General features: G+C 40.2%; 1 protein-coding gene across 1 annotated transcript in view; it reads right to left on the bottom strand.

Moving 5' to 3' along the window:
• Positions 1-772: 772 nt before the first annotated feature.
• The window catches only part of LOC140273958 (sphingosine kinase 1-like), a 176,925-nt gene continuing 152,584 nt past the window's right edge, over positions 773-25,113 (bottom strand). The window contains exon 6 of the mRNA XM_072369617.1: positions 773-784. The gene's annotated coding sequence lies outside the window, so the exon portion shown is untranslated. The remainder of the gene's footprint in view (positions 785-25,113) is intronic.

Raw genomic sequence — 25,113 nt, 5'->3', positions numbered from 1 at the left:
CAATGTCAATCTGTGTCTAATTGCTTCAAGATGTTAGAGGGTATCGGTCGAGATTTACGATCTGTTACCGTTTATCACATCATTCTCTGCTTTTCTTCCAAGTTTTATCCTTCCCTTTTTGTCTTCCAGTTTCCTCCTATCTGTCCCTTGATCTCCCATTTGCTCGATGACTGCGTTTTGTGTGTCTGTGGTGCATTAGCCGTTGGCATTTTTATATTTCTGCATGCCAGGCTGCCACTGAGAGCTCATAAACTTGATGAGAGGTCGCTGAGGTGGTTTAAAAAGCCTCTGGAAGGGAACAATTTTTCCTGCTTGGTTTGATCAGCTGCTAATTGAAATGGAGAGAGTAATAAGATGGTCGGAGTGACTGTTCGTTGTTATAAGGCCATCTGGACTCCTACCCTGGGGAAGTTGCATGCACACACACAAGAAAGCAGAGCCTCACCAAGACACTGAAAGGAAAAGAACACAAGTACAGATTCCCCCTGGTGTTCCTACTGCTCACGCGAAACAAGTATGAGTTTCAATACATGTTGGTACATAACAGCTGAGACACAGACACACGCAGTTATTTCAAATGTGGATTTCTCATAGCATTATGCAGCTAAAGCCATAGAGTAAAACATCTCTTGGCTTTGTGCTCCACTGCAGTGTGTCTCTACTGCAGGAAACTCCAGTCTCTGCCTCACTTCCTCCTCCTCTTGCACTTGTCCTCTTTATTCTCAAATAATTTCCTTTCCCTTTCTTGTTTAGTCTCTTTTACTTTGTCTTCCTCTCCCTGTCACTGATTTTTTTTCACCTGTCTTCCCCTTTCTCATCCTTTTTCTTTGTTTTTTATAATTCTCTTTTTCCCCCTTTGTGTACTTGTTGTTTACCCTGTAGTCTATCGTCTTAGAAGTTCACTTTGTCACCCCCTTGTTCTCAACATATCACATTCTCTTTGCCGTGCATCATCTTTTTCTTCCACTCCCACCGACAATGTTTGCAAAGTGACTCCATTAACAGACTTTATTACAGTCCAATTAGAGTTTGAACCATCTCATTTAACCACTTAAATATTACACCCATCAAGAAATGCAAATTCAATTTAATTAACATTGTACAGCAGTTTGATAGATAACAATCGTTATGTAACTATTGTTTCCATAATTTTCTATTTTCAGAACATCTGTCTCCGCAACCAGAGTCACTCGAGTGAGGCAACAAGATGCTCTTCCACTACAGGATCATTTCTAAACACACTTTACCACTATGTTTTTGTTCTTCATAGAAGTATTATCTGTGGTTTGGTAATGTTTATCTGCTACCGTGAGGGCCTTTAAACAAAAAACGGCAAGTTCTTCAACTTCTCAGTCGAGCTGTACACAAACTGTGGAATAAGCATTAAACTTTTCTTTTTTTTGTGGTTAATAAAGTGAGCACTCAGGCAACTCAGCACAGGTACATCAATTACCTTTAGTCTATTTCTTTCATTTCTATTTTTATTGGAAGTGACATGCATCCAGGACTCAAACCAAGATTTTACTGCTAAATTTATTGACGCCCAAACAATTAACACCCTCCCTCGGCTATCCGGTCGCCCCTCGGTTAATCACTTGGAGAATTTCAGCACAAGTGCAGCAGGTCTTAAGATTTAAGACAAAACAAGCCTAAGGCCAAATCCAATTTCACCCCTTGCCCTGTCAGTTAGAGTATTAACACTGAGGGCTGGGGTGGACAGTTTTTCAGAGGCATACTTCAAATGGAATGGAATGAGATGAACAGTACAACTACCATGATACTGTCTATTTTTCATCCAATTTTCTAATTTTCTATCAACAAGCATAAAAAATGCTCATCATATGCTGCTATTTCTCTAACAAGCGAGTCAATATCATATTTAAATCATTAGCGCCAATTCATTCGAGCCTTGGTGAAAGCTATACTTTCACCTTAGCTCTGGTCCTTGTTTTTACACCTCCTCTGTTCAGGAACACAATAAACCACCCAGCAGTGGACCAACAGATTTTGTCGTTAGCAGCAGTTCCATTACAGTCAAGTAAGTTGTTTGTTTGCTCAGCTTTAGTGTACACCACCTCATACCGGTGATGTCATTGTTACTATTCAGATCAAACTGGCACCTGGTGCTAATTTGGAACTACCATCTATATCAACCTATTCTTGGTTGAATTGCCCATAGATTTTTTTTGTTTGCTTCTTTCAAACAAGAACCAAACTGTCAAAATACCCCTTCATAAATTACTGTACATTCACAATCTATCAGCTGAAGGAGTGTGACTGGCTTTGGCCGTACATAGATGTATACTTGATCACCAGCCATGAACTGTCATGCATGTGTGCTCAACAAATGAAATCAGCTGATAAATTACAGTGGTCATGACAAATAGTCGAGTATATCACCATCCACAGGGAGCCTCATGCACAAGTCAAACCAAGTAAATTACTGTCTAAACCAAACTAGGAAATGATGAAGTGTCATTGTGACGTATTGTATTTACATGGAAACAAGACAACCAGCAAAATGGCATCCATGAGGGTGATGGTTGCATAGCAAAAATTATGTATTTTAGCTTTCAGCATATTCTTCTAAACCTAACACACTAATGTTATTGCCTAATTCCAAGTAGGAAGTAACAAAAATGTTTTCCAAAAAGGGTTGTGCTACTAACTAAAGGTAGATTAGTGGTGAAAAAGCTGTTGTTACATATAGGTTTCGAACACATGAGTTCTTGAAAGTGATCCTTGTCACCCCCCCCTAGAATTTTGCCACTTCATAGAGGAAACAATTAAGAATGATGCCTGCTCTGATTTGGAAACACTCATATGAGTCATACTTCCCCTCCTGCCACTTGTAAGGGATGCCATTATGGGTCGTATTTAGGGGTATATATAAACAAATTACATGATCGTATCAGTTGGAGGACTGGTAGCATTTGTGGCTGGACTAAAAGCCACTGAAGTTCTGCTAATTCAGCCTGAGCAAGAGATGGATGCTTTTCACCAAATTTCACAGCAGTTCATTTAAAAGGTGGGGACAGTCTTTTAAAAGAAAATTCATTCATTAGGACAATTCATATTCATGAGGACTAATCATCTATGGACCATTACTGTGGACACAACACAAGGCATAGAGTTGATATTGAAAGTTGTAAGGCAGGTCTACACTGGTGGGCAGACGAGATGACTGGCAAACATTGCCATCTAAGCAAGTCTAGCATTAAAATATTTCCGCTCGCGTCAAATTTGCTGCATAGCACCTCTTATGTTGTTTTTTGATGTTCACAGCATTGTCTGGTTTTGTTAACGTTTTTTCTGAGAAACACAATTTAAATTTGATTTATAAAGAATAAAAGCCGGGGATTTATTTTAATTTTTTTTACATTCCTCTAATGTAATCTGGTTTGTATCAATTGATTTTCAACTTTTTCAGCTACAACACAAAATGCTATACTCAGACATTGACAACCAGAGCACAACAAGGCATTGTGCTCCCTGTGCGAGCCATGCATCAGTGAAAATCATATTATGTAAGAAAAACAAGTGATTAATATTAATATAATGCTTTCATAGTCCACATCTCCAGGCTGACTGTTGTGTAAAAGCAGTACTTGTCCCTGTTCAGATCGGTCTCTGTCCACCCCCTCTTTTCTTCTCGTCCAAACCCTGGATGACAGTCTCCTGCTAAGTGTGCACTTCAAACAAGTATAGACATGAAGCTAGGTGGGCTAGCATGAGTGTAAAATTAGCAGCAATCCAAGTTAAGTCGTGAATGACACATCCATCCTCCCACAGTTAACGTTATTCTAGCTTTCTCGCTGGGTTGGTATTAAATGCTTGAACAAAGGCAAACACATTATGGGGTGGGGGGTCATGCTCGACCAGCATAGTAAAATTGTATCTCCATTTATTGGTTTTTGTTTGAAAATCACATTGTGTGACTCCCCCCCCCCCCCCCCCCCCCCCCCCCCCCCCGCTCCCTGCTGATTTGTAATGGTTTAATTTTTCTTCATTTCTAAAATAGCTTCATACCTCCTTGCTGCTCACATCGCTCTTTGCAATAACACAGGAAGAGCCCTTGCCTTCTAACAATAACACCCTGAAACGCATCAGTACAAACACATTCACAGAATCAACACCAGGTAGTAATCATTCAGAAAAACACGTGACCCTTGTAAACATATACTCAGGATTTCTCTTTTTCACACACACACTCACACACACACATGCACACACACAGTGAAACTCACCATGTCAGTTACCAAATTAGGTAATAATATGCAACACTGCACAAACATCATGCTCGTCTCAGTTGGAAAAAAAAAAAATCACATGTATACAGTTTTACACATACAGAGATTAAGGCTTTAGAAGCATTTCAAATAAGAGGTACAGCTTCACATGTGTCAAAAGTTGTTTCTTTGTCAGCTTACAAAAACTTCTAATGGTGGGATCAGATTTTTTTTATTGAAATATATTTATTTTGACTTCCTTACCCTACTACTGTACTACTTAGCTACACATTAAAAGTATTTGGTTAAGATAAAAAATAAATAAAAAATGCATCATGGTTAGTTGTTAAACCTTGGTTTATAATCTGAAACTGAAACTGAAAGGCTAATAAGAGGAATGACAGAGGGAATATCCCTATTAGAGCACTTTGTCAATGCTTATGTTTACAATTGAACATAAAACCAAGAGTGTGGGGCTCAACGCCTCTAGCTTAAGACGCTATAGGAATGTTATTAATGATCTAGAAAAAGATGACGACTCTACAGTTGTTGGTAGAGTGCCCCTCACCACATAACCAGTAACATGTTCAATAATTTCGCTTTGAGCGGCAGCTTTTGATAAAGCTAGTCGCATGACCACATCAGAACTGTTAGATGCAAGGATGGAGTTCAGTAGGTTCCACCGTATGACTGAACTGAGCTGTTAAGTGAAGCCTAAAACATTGGTTTACCTCTGGAAAAGTCAGGAAATCGTCTGAAAGGATGCTGATCTGTGGCTGATTGCAAAAAGAAACGACTCTTTGAGCAATCGATAAAGCACAAAAAATTGTGTCTTCTGATATTTATGTCACAATTTTCCTCTAATCATCTCCCAGGCTGCAAACACCGATTTTTCTCCAACTGATGCCACTGCTGTTGGCGTCATTGTGTCTTTGTCATCAACGTGCTTGATGGAAACGAGTGTTTTTATTTTTTGGCTCAAATCTATCAGGACCCTGCGGATGAGTTATTTTGTTGTATACATTTTGTTTCTGTTTCAATCAATGATGAGGCTTTAATTTTAAAAAAAAAATGTCTGCATCAGTGACTAATGTAGTGGAGAATAACGGGCCAATATGGACTTCAGTTTTGCTTTGCTGAGCTGGGCTGACAGACAACGCTCCAATCAGACACGCATCCTCATCTTCCTCCCTCTCTCTCACACATACCCACACATTGCCCCCTCAGTCCGTCGCTCTCTGATCTGTTTGTTAGCACAGTATCTCGTTAAGTCTCTGCTCCTAGTGCTCAGCTCTGCCAAAACAGGGTCTGTCCAGTGTCCATAGCCATGCTGACACAGGGCCGCCAACCGGAACAAACCAGATCAGCGCTAGATGCGTGGGAGGTCTGTCACACACACTCATGTTAGCACCCCTCTGCCTGCAGTGCACTATGGCGTTACGCACATAGTATACCCTACTGGAAATCCTAACAGGCACATGGTGACACACGTGCATCCACAAATCACAACTGCTGCACAAACTCAAGGAAGATGACCGTCCACAGATGCAGACTATGCACATGCAGATATGCACACCAACAACTACAAACACTATCAAAACCATTAAGGAACAAATGATGCCTCTTCCATTCATCTATATTTGACGTTTTTATGGTGAATCGCTCTCCTTGCTGAGCTGACTGCTTGTTAAACATTACTCTTCTAGAGAATATGGCACCTGAAGTTGATGGGAAACACATGATGAAGAGAATTTTTTTGACTGGAGAGAACCTTCTGTTTCCCTGCATTTATTTAACTCCCACAGCTATACAGAATTACCAGAAAGAGTATGTAAATTGCAAATATTTAATAAAAAATGCTTGTGACTTCCAACCTAATGGCCATTAAGTCTGAGTGGGTGACTGACTGAGAAAAGGGATGAAATGAATATTACTTGAGTCATTCATTTTGTGAGGTGCTCTGCCCCACTGCACTGATTCCATGTCAGAGTATCATCAGCTGCTTGACTTAAATCATTGCACCAGCAATGAAAACAACTTGATTTCTGGTACGTTTAAAGCATATCAGATAGGGTTTTGTATAGATATTCATATTTCAATCTGCTCTAGATTCTCCTACCTCCACATGATGGAAATTAAATCTCACTAAAGATAAAGAATTATACATCAAGCCAAACTTCATTAATTGTGATCATGGTATTGGTTGATTACAGCACTGGAAAGAGAGCTGTTTGTGTTAACTAAAGATATTATACAACAGCACAGAATGTTGCATTTTTTTGTGTGTGACAGATTAAATTCTATCAGTCTATCAGTCTTTTTTAATTCCAATGTTATTTCCCTTTTCTGTGTCAGTAACCTCTGGTCTGTGCATGGTCTGCACCTCTATCAAATAACTGAATGATAACAATGAATAGAATTGAAATTATGCTGCTTCAAGAGTAGTGCCAATAAACTGTTGATAAATGCAGGTTGAAATGATGGCATGCAAATAATCCTGTTAGACGCTAACCAGATGCCTGTCTTTGATATTTCTGTATAAAATGTGATGTAGAAATGGTTCACCTTTCTTTACACTTTTGTCTATTACGTCTACCTACTTTACAATGGCCTGCTGTTGGCTGTAAATGAGGGAGACATTTTGCACCCATCATGCATTTGCCACATGTTGAATTTTAGATAAAATTGAGCTGTTTTCAAATATTTTGGTGGTTATCGATTGTTTGGCCCAAGATTCAAGACAATCTTCATTTCAAGTGTTTAGGAGTCCACTTTGCAACTTGTTTTCATAATTGTACTAATTGTATTATGAGTTTCCAGCTAATTGTTTGATCCATATTCAGTGAAACCATCTTGGATGCTCACTTTTCTCCAGACAAGTAGCTAACAGCTCCATTATGCAGACACTTCAGCTAAAATCAAGCTGTTTAACACACACCGGGTCTCCTGCACTTGAGCTGGGTCAGCTGCCTCACATCGCCCTTTCATCCTGCACAAAGGCTGCGTGAGTGTGTGGATCAAGGGAAATGCGGCGTATGAGGTGCAGTTTTCATGTGTGTTTGAACTGTGATAATAGAGGTCCATTAGAAAGCAGACAAGGAGGCACCGAGAGCAGCGTTTCTTCATTACAGCCTAATGGACGTTAAGCGGCAGCATCCAACATGCACACCATACTCACAGCAGCAGCAAATCAGAAATGCTTTAGATAAGACTGATTACTCCCCAAGACATAATTAATGATCATCTGAACCGTCAGAAGTTTAATCCATCTATATTGACTCAGCACTTGTGAGTGTGTGCATTTTGAGCTCAGACAAACAATGTCTACTTCGATCCGGAGAACAAAAGATCATTTACATAGGGGACAGCAGTTTATTGGGTTATGTTTTAATCAGGCTGACATGGAGACGTCTAGATCCTGCTTTGAAACTAGTGTTCCTACAGTAAGATGGACCCTTTAGGGTCAGATTAACAGCACACATTAGCCTCATGTGCATTCAAATTCATCTGGTTTGAGTAGTTAAGTCAGTGTGGAGAACTTTGTCACCGGTGGCACTAAGCTGCAATGAAGCTGAGCCTGAAAATTCTAAACTGTCACATTTTAATGTCCACGTAGACTCTATCCGTTCGGGTCAATATGCTAAAAGTGCAGCTTAGGCGTCTTTGGCATAGTATGGAGTGAAAAATGCTTTTGTAAAGGATGACAAGGTTCAAACCATGACTTGCCTTGCAGCATAACAAGCAGATGTGATGACTTCTCTTCTTCTGCACGTGTTTTTATGAGTTCACTGATAGTTCAGTTACAGCGCATCTACGAATGGGTATGAAGTAAGCTGAAGAAATCAAACATGAGCAGCAATTCGGGGTTGACAATGAAGGCAGGGTCAACCCAGCCAGTCAGGTCGTGCCCGTCTCCTTTTCTGTATATCATGCAGTCGCTTGTGAGCTGGATCACTCCACACGATCTCCAGTGGGGTCTTTTTCACAGAGAGGCTGCCTGTTCAGAGTGATATGTTCAGAAGCTTTGGAAGCTTCATGTGAGAAGCACACAAGTATCTTGTTGTTTCTATCTGTTCCAATGAACATCCATGTGTTACCTAAACGGTACAGTGTGACACAAAACTACGCTAACACACACAACCTTAATTTACCTTTTATTTCCCCTCCCCCAGAATCTATCTTGCACTACACACTCTTACAACAGAATACTCATAAATAATATAGTTATTGACTCAGCAGTCAAACATGGACACACACACACACATGAAGAGCGACAAACGCTCCCCTCCCCAGCACTCCAACGTGCAGCAGTGCTATTCTGTTGCCTAGTAACCAGGTAGAGTTGCTAGTAAGAGCCTCGTTGGTGAGAAAATCCCACTGTCATGGACTCACATGCTCATATTACAAACAGTCGCAGTGTTTGACGTTGCCTTCATAACATGTGAATGACCGTTAAATTCACCCAGCACTTTTCCTCATTATCAACCTTCGATCACCATTCTGCCGTTAAACTAGGCTGCCATAGAACAGCTCTTTTCTGTCTCACTATCTATACACACTTACGCACATATAAGGGCTGTTTTGTAGAGAAAAAAGAGACACATGCTGCTGAGTGGAGAGAGGGGAAGAGAACCAGAAAGGACAGACTGCAGTTTTCAGGTCTCTTAAGGAGATGCAGTTGAATATCAGGCTATATCCATTATACACTACTGCGCTAAAAGCATCACTTATGCACAAGCACACAAAGAATTGGCATCCAATGAGCATGTAGCCACACATTTGGCACAAGAAGCACCCTTAAAATGTTTTTTTTCCTTTCTTTTGTATATGTAATTGGAAAAGCATGTGGCATATGATGGACAGAAAACTACATGAGTGAAACAGATATCTCCATTAAAAAAATATCCACCAAACCACCCCGCCCATTTCTTGCTGAACACAAACCAGTCTTTTTATATTATCTTTATTTGCTTTAAAGTGCATTCAGACTTTTTGGGTGAAGCACAGATGGAAAAGAAAATCTGTTCTTTGTTGGTAGGGGAGGCCTCTACTCAAAGTTACACATACTTGCTGAAACATTGCAGTGATATGATCTCTATCTCCTTACCATACACACACACAAACACACACACACACTGTGCTGTGGTGTCCACATTGCCATGACAACCTACTGCTAGATGCTGATGGATTTCCCAGATCTTTTATTTATTCATATTTCTCCACATTATTCTTTCATACAAACACACTCACACACAGATATGTGCATCCTCACACATATGTGCATCCATGCATGGACGCCTGCACTCCCTCATGCACACAGACCCTCACTGACAAGCTTGCTCGATCATCAGAGTTCTGTAAATGTCCGAGCAGCTTTCCCTGCCTCCTAAACACTGTTGTCTGAAACTTAAAGCAGCTGTTACAATGTAGGCCTTTCACTTCAAGTGGTGAGAGTTTTTGTGCGTGTGTATGTTCCCGTAATTCTACCTATCTCATAGCCACTAACGTGTTCACCAGAACGGCAAGGGCTGCTGTGTTATTTATGTGAAGACTGTAGGGAAACGGCTTAGAAAAAGCACAAACGCACACACACACACACAGTCACACACCAACAAGAAAAGCTCATTAGGAGCAGCAGCACAGCTACTAAACAGCAAGCGCAACAAGGCAATATGACCTAAAAACATAACTGAATACTAAGCACCCGGTTAAAGACAGAGTTGAAAAGACAGTGAGGGGCTGCTGACAATCCCAATCCCAACATGAGGCTGTGTCCCTGGGGAGCCCTGTGCTGATCTACCCCACCCAGCCCCTCCCCATTACTCCTTTACAGGTTATTTCTGCATCTTGAGGGTCCAACCAGGAGTTTGTGAGTGACAGATGTGCTACAATGTACAGCGGCTCCTCTGAATCTCTCACTTTTTCAATTATACCTGCTGACTCCCCATCTTTTCATCTCCTGTTTTATAGCATGGATAAATCCTCTTTCCCTGAACCCTATTCCCCTCCACCTCAACCTTTTGGCCACCAGGACTTTACGCGCCAACAAGCACACAACTCATGCATAAAAATCAATACACCCTCCGAGTCAGTTCATGTCAAATGCTGAGACACCGATAGGAACGACGAGAGAGAAAGAAATATCCTGACAGTGTATTTCAGCAAGTGGTCTCATGCTGAGAAAGACCGATTTGCATTGCAAGACTGTGTGTGTCTGAGTGTGCATGCAAATGCATATTTCATATTGCAGTGCACTGAAGATAACATACATAACTGATCCCTGCCCCTGACAGATACAAAATAAAAGAATCAGCAAGTGCAGTCAGACTGGTTCTAGCAAAAGACAAAAGAAGGTGAGTGCAAGGAAAGAGGGACTATGGAAGAGCACACATTATTCATCTGCAGCTTTTTTAAGGGGAGATAGAATGAGGGAAGGGGGAGGAGCTGGTTGAGAGTGTAGTTGCGTCTTGATGTTGAGAATGCCGCTGCATCTCCACTGCAGCAACCATCAACTTGCAGGGGAAAGACAACAGAAAGCACAACAGTGCTAGAGAGTGCAGAGATGTACGAGCTCGACGCTCTACACTTGTGATTGGCTGAAAGCTGTGTCCGACTGTCAGACTACACAACCGTGTTAAAATACACAAGACGTGCAGAACAGATTGGATATAAAAGGACCGACTTCTGTTCTTTCCACTTCTCATCGTGTTCCTGTACAACTTGCTCAGCTCAGCTCTTCTATCATTCCTCTCTGCTCTGATTCTTCTCTTTATCCTGTTTATCCATTTCATCCTTCCTTTCTCTCCTAGTTCTTGCCTCTGTTTTTGACTTCCTGTCTTTGACCTCCCTTGTCTGTTTTCTATCTAAGACTTCATTTGCTTCCTTTCTCTTCCTTTCCCTGGCTCTTATTTTTAACTTGCTGGGGACCTCCATCCATCCTCATCTCTCTCTGCAGACTTAACACTGGCAACATTTATCCACGCAAGCGCACACCGTTATTTCCCACGATCAGAATCATCCTTTTGTGTGGAAAGTAAGCTTCATTGAGCACATTTTCACTATAGATTTATAAGATGAAATACAGAGAGGGCTTTGGACGGTGAGCTGATAAGTGGAAACACAGAACACACTTCCAGACCATCAGCAACATGATGCACTTCCATGGCAACAGCTGCTGAAAAAGCCCTTCCCACAGTATCAGATGGCCAATCAGTGTTACACTGCCACTACAGGGAACCTAACTGACAGCTCGCTGAGTGAAGACACCTACTGGGATGACAGAACTGAGACGCTGTAGTTCCCTTCTCCTTCATGTGGCTTTATGCTACTTTTTATCCCACATTTTGTCGCAGTCTAATATTACTCTGGAGTACATGTTCCAAATGCAGTGATATGCCATTAGAATGGGCGGCCACCATGTGCTCAAGAACAGTCTCAAAGTATTAGGACGCTGGTTCAACCTTTTTTTCTAATGAAACTCAACGCAGGCAGGTAAAGAGAAGAGACTGGCAGCTCTCCCTATGCAAGCTGTGGAGTTGGAAGTGACACTTACTGTGGTGCGTTGGAATGGAAAGAAAAAAAAGATGGCATACTTCTGTCAGACAGCAGATGGAGGTTCAAGCACACTCCTTTGCGCATTAACTGTCTAACCCTGAACACCAGCAGCCATCAGCTTCATTCAGACTGACATTCAACCTATGATAAAACATATTGATTTATGTATTCTGACAATACAAAACCTGATTGGGAGCAAGAAGTTCTGTAAATAATTTTAATGCTAACACCAATCCTTCTTATGGATCCATCTGCAGATAGGGCCAGAAAGATCTGTTTTCCCCTTTTCTTTCTTCGTTTTTACTGTTGATCTAGGATTAAGTCATTCTGAGTTTTAAAAAAGTGATAATGATAAAAAATACAATCACTGCCATCATAAACGTCAGAGGCACAGCGATCATTTGGCTCGCAGCACAGATGTACTGATCGGGCACCCAACTTCCTTTCAGTCAGTGAAACGGAGTGAGGATGCTGAAGTCAGTCTCTCAGCGCCTGGGGCGAGCAAGGGTCACTGCCACAGAGTGTGTGTGAATGCACACAAACACACTCTTACAGTTAAGTATCCATGTTTGCACTCCCACATAGTCACTCACACTGCGTTTACACAAATGAAAAACAGTGCTATTAGTTCCAGATCATTTTGTAAAGCAGCCTGTAAACATTGAGCCTTGGGATAAACAAAGATCCAACTGCACTTGAAGTAATCCCACAATACACACACACCTTAACACCCTGCACACAGGGTGTGAAAGCTTTCAAATTGGCTTGCAAGCTTGCATAGACATAAACATTAATAAACACCTGAAGGGCTGAAAAGCACATTTGTTTACTTTTTAGATTTAACTACGTACAAATTGTAATGAGCGACAAAAATGATGTCCCACATAGGGCTATGTATCACTGCAAATATGAAACATAATCATGCTGTCTTGTACAAAATGTTTTGATCAGTCAAAACAAAGTTAAGCTTTTTAGCCACCAACAAATTGGCCTGCAATGATAAGAAGAGTTGCAAAAAAATCTATCTATCTATATATATATATATAGATAATATTTTTATATAAACAAGAAGTTTAGCTTTTTTTTTATATAACTTTATAAATTTACTTCATCTTTTCTATTCAGGAGGTTACCAATTCTTAGTGGTTCTCTGACTTACGTTCTTTGGGGAGTTTTTGCTACATATTGAATGTGACACTAAGTTACTTGTGCATGGAGAATGAACAAATATCTGTATGTTCTGTAAGTTGCTCTTTGTAAAATAAAATATGAAAAACATTTTTAACAAAATGCAACCAGAAAAATCCACACAATTGAAAAAAATGTATGATGTATATTAAAAAAAAAAAAAATTCTATGTACTCTACAGGTGAGATATACAACTGAGATACTTTCAGGACAGACCGGATTTTGGTATCGTAACACATTGTATCACTAGTATTGGATGTGAGTCAGTGTCGAGGGATGGGGATGAGTGGAACTAAGTAAAAATTCCGGTAATTTTTTGTAAGGTCGGAAAAAGGCAAGCAGCCTTTGCCACCAACACCTGTCACAAAGAAACTGCATCCAACAGCAAAAGTGACAAAAAAAAAGCCAAATCAAGAGAAAACATTGGTGTTGCTTTTCTTCACTGGAGATGGGCAACAGTGTTAATATGTTTGCTACCATGTATGAGCCAATAATCAAGCTACTTCTGAATATAATGTACAGTGTGTGGCTGTAAAGCTAGCTGTGTTATTGATTCACGACAGGCCAAAACCCTAATTAAATGGAGAGGTTTGTAGCATTTTTACCTATACAGAGCTGCTGTGCACATACAGTATAAGTGGGTCGATGAATGGTTGTTTCCAAAATAATGTCCTGTTATTATTTGTTTTGTGAGGTTTGTTCTCTGTTTTTGGACAACCCGGTCCAAGCCCAAGTCCAAGTCTGAGTCCACAGCACAAAACTTTGCATAAAAACTGTAAATTACTATATTTTCTTTATTCTGTTCCTGCATAGATGCAGCTTCAGTTAAACTGCGCAGCACATCATTGTTCAACGTGTCTGGTACGTGTTCCCACAGGTCATCACTTACGTCCACTTTCCACATCTTGCTACGATTCCCATTGTGTCACGTGACCTCTGTCCAACAGATTATAACAATCTAGAGATATGCTGCCATATCACATTTACAACCATTTACTGTGACACTGGTATATTTTGGACAAGTGGACAAAAGTACCTATTACACATTTTCTGTTGAGACTGGACTGTTTAGGACTATTACTGTACATTATGCACTCCTTCTGCACCATTTTGTTTTTGTCAGGTACATGGAGCATTCATTTCAAAGGAGAGCCAATTGTAATGCTTTGTGTCTCTACATTTTTAGAAACTGCATAATGCTTCCATGTTTTCAATGTCTAGAAAATTAAAAAAGGCATCTGCCTTGTCCATTATACAAATCAACAAGAAGTAAGTCTCATATGCCTACACAAAGACATGCTCATAGCACTCAGCCACACACATTGTGAGAACTATACAGGAGTTGCCAGGATTTTATACGTCAGAAAGACAGGATCCCTCTAGCTCTGCAGAGATACACACCTAACGACCTTCAATCTGCTGTTATGATGAGCACAGGCCAAATATAATGAGTCACCAAACTCTCTGCCGCACACACACAGATGCACTGCACAGTACAAATACAGCAAGACAAGCAGTAAGAGAGGCAGAGAGGGAGCGATGCACAGAAGCCTGAGCGTGCGCACACACTCTTGCATTCACTTCTACCTCAGGAGCATGTCTAGAAGGCAGTGGGAGAGGGACAACCTGCTGACATCAAGACCAACTGTTTTTATTCCTCATACTGCAGAGATGAAGTCATTTAAAGACATAAATACACACACACATACACACTGACTAAAAAGAATGAAACCACCGAAATGATGTCACTGTAGCAGGAACAGGAAGTGGATAAATCAACTTTCTTGCCTTGGACAGAGCTGATTAAGGCTCTTTTAATGTTTGTTGTCAGTTGTGCAGAGACATGACCCCATCAAGCTGAAGAAAAAAATAAATGAATCGAAATATCATCTCTGCTTTAGAAAATGTTGAACACCTAAATGTCTACAAGCTGCTTGATTGGGAGACTGTTTTTGTGGCACCCAAAAATGCATTAATTTACACAGAAGGGGGCAAGGGGCCCTTTAAACATGTTTTAATGTATGAGATCATTAACGACTGGAATAATGAGTTTACCTATAAGAAATTGATTAACCTTGATATTGTAGTCCGCAAATTGCCTCTTATTAAGTTTCTGCCAAGCATCCACAGGTCTCATAACAATTCCATTAGACTTAAATAGTAAACCAATGTTTATTCACTAATGTTCTCAATTTTTTTTAACTCATCGATTAACTATTTGGTGAAAAAAGAGATTTAAATTAGATTAATTTAAGTTAATTTAGTCGATAATAAAAACTATCAGCTGTTGCCAATAAACTTAAGCTGTCAGTCATTTCATTTAGCAGTATTTAAACTTGCTGTTGTTTGGTTAAAGTCATTCTTATATCACAGTCATAGTTTTCTCAGTAATTCAGAGGTTTATTAGTCAAATACAGAAAAGCATTTGTAAAGTGAAAAAGTAAATTGTCAGATCCAAATAGAAATTAAAAAACATGCCAATTTCATCTTCCCATTGTATTCTTTATTGGATGTGTGAAAAGCAAATCAGGGAATAAATCTGAGAATAAGAGGATTGTGGCTGATAACTTGTGAATCCTTTCCCTTTTGTGCTGCAATAATTTCAATAATCAGTTCTGCACATCAGCTTGGAGGGATTTTAGTCCATCAATCTTTATAGAACAGCTTCAGCTCTGGGATGCTGGTGGATTTGCTCCCATGAACTGGTCACTTCAGGTCCTCCCGTAACAATTCTATTTGATTAAGGTCAGAACTTTGATTTGGCCACTCTAAAACGTTAACTTTAACCTGGCCCAGATCCAGCAAAGCATCCCCCGTATGTGATAGCAAGCAGCAACGCTGAATTTAACTCATAAATTTACCTTCAGACCAACAGTTAATCCTGGAGGTTCAGATACTTCATCCACCCCCTGGAATTAATTCATTCACCATATCAATATATCATTCTCCTCAGTAAATAAATTAACATTTTCTTTCATTTAGTTCTCCTTGACCAATGCTTGGATGTGTCAAAGTCAAGCATTTTTTTAGAAGATTCTTCAAATAGTGTATGATATGTAAATAATTTAATGGGGTTGACAAACTTTTACAATAAAGACCTTCAACCTAATGCTGTAATTGTAGCTTGAAGTAAGATGGTCATGAACAGCCCCAAGAGCAGGGTAGTTTATCAATGATGATGAGCAAAATAAAAATGATGGATGAGAGATGTTGTTGTGCTGAAATGCCACTCTGGTAATTGTGAGCAACTGTTGACCTGTTTTCATTTTTTACAGCTGATTAATGACCTTTCAGTACATCTCGTTATTTGCAGCATGTGGGACTGTACACTGACATATCTGGGTTTGATTTGCTGCAATTTTCATCAAAATTGTTGATTATCAGTTTGTTTGGTGCCCAGGATACAATTTGAGAAAAGGCTGTAAAAAAAAAAAAAAAAAAAAAAAGATACGCTCTCATAAAATTCTCTGCCTTTTTTCCTCTCCAGGTTACCATTTTAACTCATGTGTCCAATCCTCTGTGTGGCTGAGTGGCAGAGCATTTACACTCTGAATAATATTTACACAGACTGCTGTGGACCACCAACTTTGAACTGCCTACAGGGGGTCCTGCACACACTCCCACACACTCCCAGACTCTTGGGAATAACACACAGAAGGTTGTCCTGTGGGATAAGCTCTTTCGACATAACCTGGCTCCAGCCTTATACAAGCAATTAGAAAGCAATGCCAAGCATGTGACAGCGTGTGCCTCACTCATCAGCTATGCTATCTCATTTCAAACAGTCCATCCTCTGAGCAAATAACCCAAAAACATCTCATCCCGTCAGCGCTGAGAAATCACAAATGTGACTAAGACGCATGGAGGAAAACGCACATGTGCTGACCATAGGAGCATCTGCTTCTTTATAGGAGGCAAGCTGCCTCAGCAGCTACTGCAGTATTATCCCTGACACAGTGCTGTGAACAAAGCAGACATAATGTAATGCAACATTAACATCTGCCAAACAGCAGGCTGCCAAACCATTCGTCCCAAGTGTTAAGATCTGCTTGTTTATTGGTTAGAGTCAGATGATTTCTAAACTTTTGCTCTCTTCTTATCTGCCTGCTCTAATCCGATCTCGCTTCAAACACAATCCTCATTCCCCATTGTTAAAACTTTTGGAAAATGTCCACAGTGAGGGTTTTGGAAAACCAGGACACAGTATGACTTAAATTTTTTAAAAGGTGGAGAAAGGGTACTGAAGAATCCTCTGGTCAAACATATCAAAATACCACTCGCAGTTCATGTACAAAAGTAGTAAGAAAAAGGATGTGGCCAGAAATCCTCTCACCTTGTATCATTTCCAAACTGCCGCCATAAGTCTGCCAATTCAAACCTCTTTAAATCATAATCCAACCGATTTAAGATGCAACTATTCCAACTAAAAGGCAGTCCCCCTAAGATATAATGTACTGACTTCCCATTTATATGACATGCCTTGCATTCTCATGGCTGGGCTTATTCTTACTTATGGAGAGCAGCACAGATATAACACTGAGATATCCTACCCCAATACAAGGGAAACTCTCTCTGAGTGTGGTGTTAGCCACAAAAATTAAACCTCATGTTGTTCAGAGACCTATTTTGCATACAATATTTGACAGTAACACTGCATTATAAGCTGCATGTAAGGCAGTTCGACAATTTGTGCAAAGAAATGTGCAAAGGGAAGACTTAAATCTGTTATGGACCAATAAACATAAACTTTTTTTGGCGCACATGTTGGGTGACACAAGAAATTGCAACAGATACAGAGGGTGTCAATGTGTGCGTGAGAGTGATTCTGAGGAATTTGGTAAATAATTTTCCGCTGGTGAGCTAGAACAATGTTCATACAGCCATCTGGCTATAATTCATAGGATCCAGCCTTGCTTACATATAGCACCTAAAAGTCTGGATTGTAGTCTGTGCTTCAGTGATTTTGAAATCTTGTTAACCCTGTAAATCAATATGTTGCATCTGATCTTGATGGGTTAACCTGCCTCCAGCGTTGGAAATAATAAATCCCACGAGTACCCTTTGAATGAAAGATGGCAAAGTTTCAACTCCTGCGAGTCAGGTACGCATATACAGACATATCAACATATCATTGCACAAGACATGACCGCACGTGTAACTCATGTACTCCCTCTTTTAACCAGAGGTGCACTGAATCAATTTCATCGCTGCCAGAAATGTCAGCTCACCAAAGCCATGTAAAATCGGATCTTTGCCGGGTTTTCTCAAGAGGAGGGTCGTGAGGAAGAGCAGGCTGACGCATTCTGACCTATTCAGACAGATCATCGACGTGGGTTTGACCCACGTGTCACAGTGTCTTGCTGAAAAGGGCACGATTCATCAACTCCACTTCCTAGAGCTGATAATATTTTACGATGCTGGAAAAGTAAACACATATTCGCACGCAGCTTTTTAAACTGCTGTGCACACAAAGCTGTATCAAGCTGTTTTAATGTTTTTAGCTTGTTTTTATTTCTTGGCATTTGGTCTTTAATAGATAGCACAGTGGAACACGCAGGAAATGTGGAACCTTCACAGCTACTTTTCTTCCTGTTTGCAGTATCTATTTATTCTCAAACTTCAAGCATCTTTTCAATTCACCTCCGGAAAATACACTTCCACCACCTCCAGACTACCACTGACGTAGAGTTCAAACACACGTACAAACAAACAGGAAACAAAAAACCTGCGTTCCTGTGACAAAATCCCTTCTGGATGCACCATAAGCCTACAGCAGTCTAGTTTTACATCCACCCCAGTAATGCAGAGGGATTTTTTTTAGCGGTAAGGAGAGGTTTGGTCTGCATTTTATAAATGAAATTGTATTTTTATATTCTCTCTACCATTCAAATTAGATTCCATTCACACACAAATGTACGCATGGGGGGAGTTTATACACCACCCACTTAATGGCACCAGGATTAAAAAAGTATTGCAGTTATTCATCTTCAGGTTCCTTTTGGATGAACATTCTGTTCATTTCTGTCTCTGCTAAAGCGTGTTAAAACATCCCACAGCTGAAAATGATTCAGGCGGGATGTTCCGCTTAGAGATAATAGTAATAAGGGTGCTCCAGTCAGGATTTTCTGGACTGATCATCAGTCATTGGAGGGAGTATAAGACATCGATACTCCACGTCAACTATCAGAATCTCAAGATGACAAAAGAAAATGTGTGGCTATTTTGTGCAACACACCAAGTTTGAACAATAAGTAATAGTGAGGCAAAATATATTCAAAAGGAATTTCCAGTTTCCAGCTTTTGACTTCATTTCGTCTCATTGTGTTTATCTGTAAATCGGAAAAAACTTGACACTTTGATCATACAGCCTTTTATTCTTCTATCTCTGAAATCAAAGTGTTTTTCGGGGCTGGCTTTAGCGTCAGCAGCAGCTCATCTCACATCCTCCCCACTGTCAACAAAGCTAGACTGAGTGTGTTTAAAAGCACACATCAATCCATTCTTGGTTTTAGAGTGATAAACATCAGTCAGAAAGCTTTTGCTTCACTTACAGTATTGTCACAAGTTGTCGTCAACCTGACTAATGTTGACATCACCTGTCTTCTCTCTGCCTCCCACTGCACCACACACACACACACACACACACACACAAGCACAGACACAGAACTGTTTTGTCTACAGCAAATGCAAATTGTGAATCTGTGATCGGCAGTTCCTGCTTCACCTTTGACTTCTACCCGGAGCTTGCTGTTACTACCCCTGCGAACAAGTCAGTGTGGTCATGTGGTTTGTCCATTTGTTTGCAGGATCACACAAAATAATTCTGGATGGATTAGCATGAGAATTTTGCTAGACAAGGGGTCATGGTCCAACTTGGAAGTGACTAACTTTTAATATTGATCCAAACGTAAATTCAGGACTTTTTTATTATCCTTTGGTGGGGCTAGTCAGTCTCTGACTGCTCTTATCATCATTGTGTTGACATTTTTAGGAACCAGAAGCACAACGTTTCTTGTTTGTATGCTTTACTGACAAGTTTGTGAACTGAGCACAACATGATGATGATGCATTTTCAGCTAAAAAAATGATGTATCAGCTCTTTTATAGAGCTCACCAGTAACGCTGTTTAGAACGAATACCGGCTAATATCGCTCAGACAACTCTAATAATAACTAATTAAACAAAACAAACATCAGGTCATTTGTGATTTCATTTAATCTATTAGTACCCCCAAATCAAATTAATATGATGGAGTTTATTAAATTACATAAAATGTTGGCACTTGTATGCTGTATCCCTAAAGACAGTATCTAATCTATGTAGTTATTCAATAATGCCAAGCGTCGAACTAACATGGCACCTTACAGACTAACAACTGAAATTAAAATGTCACCCAGTACATTTAAAATCTCTACTCACCCATGCCAGCTAAACCCAGTAACAGTATGCTAAAACAAGACCAAAAGTAAACCTTGAACTAATGCCAAGCTAAACTGAAGATGGCTGAGAAGTGTGTGTTGTATAATCAATGGAGAGTTGTTCCAAAAGGTGACATGAAAAGAGCAGTAAATCCCTGTGTTTGAAAAAGCTGCAGACTGGTGAGCTGGTCTCTCACTTTGGCTTCTTTGTTCACATAAATGAAGATGACGCCTCAATCCAAGTGTGTGCTCTACATGTATTTGCCAAGCTATGAGAAATGGCCATTTGGGAACACATCTATTTTGGCTGATTGGAGTTAAAAGCAGAGCTTTAAAAAAAAACAATAAAGGGCTGAAATATACACAAATGAACTGTTTTCAGCTAACTGAATATATTTAACTATCTTTAGTGGATTCATTGTTGAGTCTTTCAGACGCCAAACTTTAGTACTTTAAGTACACCACACACACAATATTTGTCCTGAATTACTAACTCAGTGGATTTGGCAAAGATAGTTATACTATCTTATACTCGTTTAAGCAACACTCAAACTGAATTACTAAAAACTTAAACTGACAGCCATCCAAATATCATTTCAGTGAAGGGCAGTAACTGTGAAAGCAACATGTACTACCACCCTAATGAAGACAAGCCAAAGACAACTGTGCCAAGACCAGAGTGAAGCCACAGTGGCATCTCTTTGCTTGGACAAATGACTAATGACAAATGACAGAGTGCATCCATAAAGCCATAAAGAAACAAACAAGTTAACACAATTATATGGCTGATCCAAAGATTTCAAAAGTACAAACGCCTGCAGGTCACCATCTTTTCATTGGGTATTTTGGAGGTTTAAATTGAGCAATATATGTAAGCATGGTCATACTTACACACAAAAGACTGAGGACATATTTAGTCTTACCAGCTGTCAGTGTTAGATTTCCAGCATATGAAAGGATATGGGTTACAGACGATGCGAAGACACCAGTTGCGAGGCCTCGTTGTTTGCTTTAAGCAGAAGAAGGCCACAGGAGCCAGGGCTGGATACGGCTGCTGCTCCTCCTCCTCAGACACGCAGTCTGGATCGCGAAGAGGAGCTGTGATGCGAACTCCCAAAGTTGGTCCAACTTCCACTTCCAGCTCCGGTTCCTGCTCCTCACGCTCCTGAACTTCAGGACTCCATTCCTCTCGTCCTCCGCCTCCTCCTGCTCCACCTTCTCCCCGGTCACCACTCCTCCTCTCTCTCCTCTCCTCCTCCGCCTCTTCCTTCTCCTCATCCCGGCCTCCTCCTGGGTCGACATCATGACCCGGGGCGTTGCTCCTGTGGGCTGTTGATATAGCAAGCCTCACGTCTTCCTGCACCTCCTCCTGCTCCTGGCACTCTGCGTACTGAAAGCGCACTCTCCCCTCGCCATCAGTCATGATAGAGCATCAGGCAGAGCCACTCTGAGGGGAGGTCAGAGGGAGAGGTGGAGGCATGCAGGAGGAGAGATCATTTGCAAAGACGAAGAGAGACAGAGAGAACGAGAGGGGAAGAGAGATCAGCTTAGCAAAGAGAAATCACACAATGAGCCAAACAAGCACTCCCTCCTCCAGTCTCTTATTTTTCTTGACAAACCTTCCTGTACTTCACACTTTCCAAGATCATTTAATGCTTTTTGTCACTCCAGACATCTCGGTCACCCTACTCATTCGAAATGAGCAGAATCTGAGAAATTCTTTGTCAGAGCATTACATAAATCTCAGATGAATGTGACATAACTGATAAGTGTTGACAGAGTAAACGCACAGATTAGAGCTAGTTAGAAAACTGTTTGCTTTCAGTGACACCAAGTAGTTGCATTATTCAGGCTGTTCATTGCAAAGAAGAAATGACCATGAGTACCAAAGATGTACAATGTGATAGTATGGAAATGATAGATTTTCTTCTCCACTCCGTCTCCTCTCTTCCTGTTGCTATGTGATTGAACAGATGGACCGCTCTGTCTCTGGTCTACTGAAGGTTTTTTAGCCCACACCACTCAATGGTGGGCAGGGAATGCGCCAAATTGTGGAAAAAACAGTAAAAAAAACGCAACACTAATCCTGATTGTTCTAATAAGTGAAATAACATGGAGAAAAAAAACATTGATCTCGGTTCCACCAGCGATGCAGGCTTTACTATTCAATCGTGTTTTCTTTTTTTCTTTTTAAATGGGCTTTGTCCGTCATTTACCGTTACAAGGGAAAAAAATGAAAAAACGCGCGTCTGATGTTTAAGGCAGTCATGTGCTCGTCTGAAAAGATTTTATAGTATTTGAATGAGGAAAATTATTAAAGAATACTTTGATAAGAATAGCAGTTGGAAAGTGCTCCGGCACACGTTTTTTCAAATGGTGTTAAAGAAAGGAAAAACCGCCGGAGAGAATGGAGCGCTCGTCACATCTGTTTTTGGTGATTTTCCTCTTTAAAAAAAGTGGATTCAATACTGGACTCGATTTTTATTTGGACGTTACATACAGGCAGAACTCTAATTTGTTTTAAAATACCTTATCGAGACGGAATCGGGAGTTCCCATAAGCATGATCCGTGACTTTCCGTCGTTAGCGCACCCAGCCTGCAGCAACCCAGACCTTCCCTTTCTTTTCTTTTTCTTTCTCTCCGCTCCTCAAGAGAAATCTCCTTCTTTTGTTTGTTGGGTATCAAAGGTAATCCGATGCCGTTGGAAAATACTAGAGGAAGTCAAGGAAGTCACTTCAAGTGGTCTTGATTTGCGCCTTCAATTAGACGGGAGCATCTATCCATGCGTCTATCCACTCGTCCATTCTCGCTGAGGTGTTGGTTACGCTGCGTGGAGCGGAGATGAGCGCGGGTGGGCCGGGCCGTGAGGGTTGGTGTGCTGAAGCTCCGTGAATGATCTGACACACAAAAAGAAAAGAAAAAGAAAAAAAACTTGGACAATGACCTGGAAGCCCTAACACGTGACGTAGTGTCCGGCTAAGGAAACGTTTCTCACCGTGGGGGACACACACAGACACGTACACACCCGTGCGTGAAGACGCGTTAAGGCGCATGAAGAGCCAAGCTGTGCGCGCACACAACGCGGTGTTTGTAGGATCAAAATGCATTCATCAGAAAAAGATACTATTTAAATAATTCGATACATATTAGTTTGCACAGGCTGTGTATCTAAGAACAATCATTATCATTATCATCATTATTAAAAAGGATATAATAGCCTCTCACTCGCCATCGTCCCCCATAAGTGCAGCGTTTAGGGACTAATATATCAGGCTTAATATTATTATATCGAACTATAAGTTCTGAAATAAAAGCCATATTAGCAAAAATAACAATGATAATTTTGATGTTTAATATTTAACAGGTTATCAATCTTTAATTCAATGCTCCTTTCAGAATTTATTTAGTTTATGAATATAGTCATAATCAAGAGTATCCTTGATACTTTAGTTGAGCATATTTATCAGATTTCAGTGCATGCATTCAATCACACAGCTGCTGCCACTGCTTCTGTCCATGTCTTTGCAGGCAATTTGATTTGACAATTTAAACTCTTATGCAACCTGAGGGATTAGTCACAAACGCATACATTGTATGTAATGAAGAGCATCTTAGAGGAATACAGTGAGATGAAAAGAAATGGAGAAATGGGGCAAGAAAGTGGAAGAGACAAGGAGGTTTGTATTGGGAAGCAGTTTAGTGCTTTGCTGTGCATTTGAATTCTGGGCAGCTGTACTGTAAAGGTCCAGGATGACCTCAACACTGTAAATGAACCCTGAAATATGACAGTGTCACATGGATATGGAGAGAATGAAAGATTTTTAAAAGATTTTCTTTAGAAATACAACCTTAATGATTCTAGATTTGATCACTGATTGGAAGAGAACATCACCAGAATAAAAAAAAAGCAGATCTGCCGACACACAATGAAAATGATCATTGGAATAACAGTAGTACAACAGCTTTGAACTACAGATACTGCTTTTGTTTCAGCCGAACACCAAGCAGGATAAGTCTAAAAGCCACTGATCAAGTTGTGAGAAATATGTAGTTGATTTTAGTTGCCTTTTAATCATTATTTTTGTAAACATACAGCCCAACTTCTTTCCTTTATAGAGAACACAAATTGAATTTGAGGCACAGTCCTCTTACTACGGATAATACTACACCAGCATTCCTGGAACATCATGGCATAAATTAGCAAGCAAATGTTCATCGGGAAGAGGCAATTTATTGGGTGTTTTTCTTTTGTGCAAATATTTTATATAGTGGCCACTTGGACTGAAAAGCAACCATTGTTCAATGGGAAGCAGGTATATACAAGGACCACAATATAATCATCTGGTCTCGATATCCCTGCACTTACATGCCACATGAAGCTCAGTCACTGTTTAGTTTGGCTGTTGAAATGCTAAGTTAAAAAGCAGGAACGATAGTGAGATTTTTTTTTTAAAGTTCAATAAAAATGTAAAGGGAAGAACGCAATGGGATAAATTATGATGAAATCCAGAAAAAATTGCATTTAAACAACTCACCTGTGGATCAGAAACCTCTCAGTGCTGAAAACTGAGAATGACACATAAACCAAGCTTATTCAGCTTTTTACTAAATGTGGGTTTCGAAAGCAATGTGAAAATACAGCTGATATGATAATTAGAGTTCAGTTCATTGCAACTGATGTTAAGTGTTGTTAAATGACAAAAAGACAGTTAGACTTTCAAAG

This window comes from Leuresthes tenuis, unplaced genomic scaffold (assembly GCF_036924035.1).
Source record: "Leuresthes tenuis unplaced genomic scaffold, fLeuTen1.0.hap1 SCAF_17, whole genome shotgun sequence".
NCBI lineage: Eukaryota > Metazoa > Chordata > Actinopteri > Atheriniformes > Atherinopsidae > Leuresthes > Leuresthes tenuis.
The sequence above is the reverse complement of the archived record's forward strand: the minus strand, read 5'-3'. Positions and strand labels throughout refer to the sequence as shown.